Genomic DNA, 6,010 nt, shown 5'->3' on the forward strand with positions numbered 1-6,010 from the left:
GATAATTTTGATAATTCGCATAATAGTTTCCGAGACCAGAATATTTCATAAAGGTTTACGGCGTGACGGAGTTTATTCAATATTTAGAAATTATATATTTAACCTTCTGCGGTGGAAAAATACTTTAGCGCGGTTTGGTTTTCTTTATTTTAGTATTTAGTGATATTATTATACTTAGTGTTGGCAGAAGGGGAGGAGGGGGGGGGGGCATATAGTTTGCAAGGTAAATATCAGGTTTAAATGTTGTTTATTTTGTTCATCAGGATATGACGAGAACCTAATATATGCAGGGCAAACGGAGCAGGGTTAATTCTGTTAAAAACTGTAAATAGGGTTCTGCTAGATACTGGAGTAGGGTTCTGCAAGGCACTGGAGTAGAGTTCTATTAGGAACAGGAGTAGGGTTCTATTAACAACTGGAGTAGGATTCTGTTAGGATCTGGAGTAGGGTTTATTAGGATGTGGAGTAAGGTTCTACTAGAAACTGGATTAGGGTTCTATTTGAAACTGCAGTAGGGTTCTATCAGAAACTGGAGTAGGGTTCTATAGAAACTGGAGTAGAATTCTTTTAAGAACTGAAGTAGGGTTCTATTATAAACTGGAGTAAGGTTCTATTAGGACCTGAAGTAAGGTTCTACTAAAAACTGGAGTAGGTTTCTACTAAAAACTGGAGTAGGGTTCTACTAGAAACTGGAGTAACGCTCTATTAGAAACTTGAGTAAGGTTATACTAGAAACTGGAGTAGGGTTCTACTAGAAACTGGAGTACGGTTCTATTAGAAACTGGAGTAGGGTATTATTAGAAACAGGAGTAGGTTATATTAGAAACTAAAGTATCATTAGAATCATACTAAGAGTGGGGTTCTTTTATACAAGAACAACCATCAACTTTGGAGTGGGTTTCTTTATACAGGAGAGCCTAGAGTAGGTTTCTATAATACAAGAGAACCTGAAGTAAGGTTCTATTATACAGGAGAACCTGGAGTATGGTTCTATTACACAATAGAACCTGAAGTAGGGTTCTTTTATGCAGGAGAACCTGGAGTAGGGTTCTATACTACAAGAGAACCTGAAGTAGGGTTCTATTATACAGGAGAACCTGGAGTAGGGTTCTATTATACAGGAGAACCTGAAGTAGGGTTTTAATTTTCAGGAGAACCTGGAGCAGGGTTCTATTATACAGAAGAACCTGAAGTAGGGTTTTAATTTTCAGGAGAACCTGGAGTAGGGTTCTATTATACAAGAGAACGTGGAGTAGGGTTCTCTTATTCAAGAGAACATAGAGTTCCCCGGTATCCGGGTAAGGCCGGAGGCTGGTTGTGAGAGGCTGCAGAGGTTGAAGGAATACTTGGATATAGCATCATTTCTCCTCCGGCTCAGCTCCTGATATATTCTTCCAGCCTCTTCTTTTCATTCTAATAGTTGGTAATACACTATAGTGGGGGGAAGTGGGGGTGCAAGGATATTTGAGGCTGATTATGGATTATTTTATAATGTTGACAGCTTAGAGCTTTCGTATTATTTACATTCAGTACAGCTGATAGCACAGTATAGAGAACTACAGGTGGATAATACTTTTATAGAAACTTTGTAATTGTTCCCTTGTATAGGGGGACATGCACTACACATGTGTTTATGTTTAATATGTTGCATATCTTAACAAGTACGATGTTACAATACATTAATTTTTTTTAACGTTTTCATTATTGTTTAATAATGTAAAGACACATTTTATATATATACATGCAACGTAACTTAACATAATATACATTTTTGTATTCAAAGTTACACGTTCATGTTACAAAATTTATACTATTTGTATTTATACATAAATGTTACATGGTATCAAATATGTTACATGCATTTGTATTCACTGATATACAAATATGCTACTTAATATCAAATGTGTTACATGGTATACAGCATTTGTATTTAATGATAGACAAATATGTTACTTAGTATCAAATATGTTACTTATACTATAGTATAACAGTATTTTTGTTTAATGTTATACAAATATGTTACTTAGTATAACAGCATTTGTATTTGATGATTTATAGATATGTTACTTAGTATAACAGTATTTGTATTTAATAATATACAAATATGTTACTTAGTATAACAGCATTTGTATTTAATGATATACAAATATGTTACTTAATATAACAGTATTTTTGTTTAATGTTATACAAATATGTTACTTAGTAATACATGCATGATACATTTATATAAGCATTTGATAACTAAGTGCTTCAAACTCTAAATGTCTGATCCCAAGAAATCGTTGATATTTAAAATTTCGACTACTTAATCTAGATAGTTTGAAGTAGTCTGGTTACAATAATATAAGGATTAGAAAATCAAAGAATTTATAACATAAATCAATAGTTTCCTTCTTTTGCTTTTCATAAATTAGTTGATTTTGCAAATTAAAAATCATACAAAACTTAAAAATTGCTAGAAAATTAAGTTTTATAATATTTAATATATTTTCATTTTTAAAATAACGTGACGTAAATCGTTTGTGTTGTAAAATTAAAATGTTCTGCTTCAAAAAGTTTTTTTTTGGTAATTTACAGAAAATAGTTTCACATACCAGATATTTTACACTTGTTTCAAATTGCATAAAATAATTCATAGATTTTATCATACACCTTTATATGGTCATTTTTTTTTATAAATTCATATAGCTCCCTGATAATACCTGAAACATATTTCTATAAAATGTACAAGTTTATATTTATTGTTAATACAATTTCAAATTTAGAATGCTAATCACATTCAAAGCTGCAAAACTTTACACATATTTGAAATTAAACTGTTATTTTTATATACACAAAAAGTCAATACAATGATTTCCCCTTGCGGATATTTTGCGCCTTCTTTTTTTATTGCAATAAACTCAAATTTTTAAATCTTTTTATCTTTGTAACCTAATGGTCACTCCTGTATGCCGAATTTAGTACATACAGTAGCGCATTAGTTTGTTGTCTATTCTGAACCAATAGAAATTATAGTATAGTAACATTTATCTTTCTATATATCTCACCAATCAGAGTTATGAATCCTTCAATCGGCGCTATCAGTAAATGGAAATATTTAAGTCTAGTGAAACTATAGTTTGGTGTAAATCTTAGATATTTCAAACTTATATATTTAATTTCATGGTTTGAAATATTTAATATCTACGACATCGGGTTGAAACATAGGGATAGACTTTGTGTTTCTTTTACTGTTAAATTGTTTCTTTGCATCCAATAACACACCAATAGCTAAACCTATCAGGACCATATAACACACCAATAGCTAAACCTATCAGGACCATATAACACACCAATAGCTAAACCTATCAGGACCATATATTTTTGGTGCAACTAACATGATCCCAGAGAAGCTAGGATAAGCACCAATTGAAATTTGAAAAACTTCGTTTAAAAACAAATTTGGTTTTTATAAAGATTTCATAACTCCGCCATTAAAAACAAAAAATCCACCAAATTTTCATAGTTTTTTTTTATTAAGTAAAAGAGAGGCATAAAGTCATTTTATGGTAATAATATAAAATGCATGAACTTTCATGACAAACAAATTGAATAATGAACATAAGTCTTATGTAAGAATACATATGATTACACATCATTGATATTACGGGAATAATGTATATATTGTGTATTGTGTCTTAATCCTTTATATCTATGTATTTATAGTGGATACTTTAGATTAAGTATGTAAGTACATGTATACATATTATATCTTAGTACAGGGTGTCCCAAAAACATCGGAATAAAGAGACAAATTCGAGATCGTCTTTGTTAAGAATCAGCGATGTACAATTTCTAAATAAAGATACGTCTGCCAGAGTATATTTTATGTATACAGAGGCCGAATTTAAAGAATTTGAGCTGAGGCTTAAATTTAAGACACGGCTCAAATATGGTTTGTTCCAATTAAAATAAGGCGCTCAATTGAAACCGCTTTTTAGCGGATTTAAGACGAGGCTCAAAGTCATTAAATTCGGACACAGTACAATTATTGTTATTCAGCAAATCGTTGTTTTATCTATTTTATTTCTAACAGAAATTTATCAATTTACTAAGTACCGGGTTTCCCACGAAACATGACAGTTGGTAAATAGTTTTGAATGTCTTCTTCCATATACAATACTAGATATTAAAGACTTTTTACAGCTTTAAAAAAAATCTTTTACACAAATTCTTTGAAATCCATTTTACTGTAATATGACTGCCATGTAATATTGTTAATTATTCTCCTTGGTATCAGACAAATAATGAAAGAGGACATTTTAAACTACTCACTGTCATATTTCGTAGGATACCCTGTACACCAGTATATTATTTATACATAAATAAAAAATTCTTAACTCTAGCAAACAAAACATCTACGGTTTACAGTTTTCCTGGTAGCAATCCCCATAATAAATCAAAAAATCATTTACAAAGACGAAATCAAAATCGTCACTGAATTCCCATATGTTTTTTGGGAAACCCTGTATATAACTTTACAAGGTATATTGACCGGAATTAAATGAATGCCGAAGAAAAATTACCAAAGTTATTGAATAAAATGTTCGCTAAAAATGACAGGAGGTATGAAGCTATTAACTCAGATTAACATTTTTCAAATCATGAAATTATTTTTATTTCCATCTTGTTTTTGTAATAACAAAATTATAATGCAGTGGGACTTATAAAAATGTGAACTAGGAAGATTACATGTTTTTTCTATTGGTATAAAGTAAATAATTTGCACAGTAAAAAATCTACATTTTCACAGCAAAATTGTTGTGTCTAGTGTTCATTGAACTTTTTAAAATCATAATTTAAAGGGACTGCAAAATGAAAAGGGGTGTAGGCTGAAACCTAAGCATTTTAGGAGCATTCAGATCCTGTCTCGAGAAATTGATATAAAACTGAGTCAAATTATACGAAAATCTATAATCTATAATATAAAATTATGCATAAAATTTTTTATATTTAAGGATCCTTTGGATATGAAACACAAAATCTTCAAAAAAGACTGAATTCATAAATGTTATGTTCATGTTTAACATTGGAGTATTTCTTTACAAGTTGTAAACTTAGGCCTACGTAGCCCACCCTGTGAACGAAGATAAGCATTAAGCAGTCTGTGTAGTCTGTGGGTATAACTATTAAGAAACGTCACAACACGTTCGATTTTGCATAATTTCGGGATAGTTTTATTGAGTCATTTTTTGCATATATATTCTGTTAGGGTCAACATTTAACATTTAGTGAGAAATGTTCAGAATTAACAATTTTAAAACATTTGCTTTTTTAGAACTATGCAAAATGGTGAAAATAATTGCAATATATGCAATTATTTAGGTTGAGTGTCGTTATGGTTGATAAGCTGCCTACATCAATATATGCAATTATTTAGGTTGAGTGTCGTTATGGTTGATAAGCTGCGACCAGATGAGTTGGCTGCCTACAAATCTGCATTTGATATGTTTAAATTAATGAAATATATAATTGTAAACAAAGATAAACTAAAGCTGTTAAATAAAACCCAACACAACTATTCAACAACAAACGTTTTGACCGTATACAATTTGTCCGGAATTTATTAGGGCACAAGTCAGCTGGGTTAAATTAGAACTGTCTGATGAGAATTAGATTAAGTTAGTCCTCTGGGATAAAACAAAGTTTGTTGTTTATAATTGATTAATATTAGATTTTCTGCACACAAAAGCTATTGAATGAGATATCGCTAAACCGTATAACAGGTTGACTTTTATTTTGTTGATATCTCAATGGCCGAGAGCAGATTTCTTTGTGACGTCGGATTGAATTAAGCTTTAAAGTTGTTCAAAAAAAAATAACTTAATCCGTTTCACTAAAATGACACAGATTAACGCTTTTGTCAGAGAATACCAATACAATAGTTACTATCTCAGGTCTCTAGTTCAAAGCTGCAGAGTTCGTACACCAATGTACCGTTTTACATTACAGTTTAACATATTTTTCATAT

Source organism: Eurytemora carolleeae, unplaced genomic scaffold (assembly GCF_000591075.1).
Source record: "Eurytemora carolleeae unplaced genomic scaffold, Eaff_2.0 scaffold225, whole genome shotgun sequence".
NCBI classification, from domain to species: Eukaryota; Metazoa; Arthropoda; class Copepoda; order Calanoida; family Temoridae; genus Eurytemora; species Eurytemora carolleeae.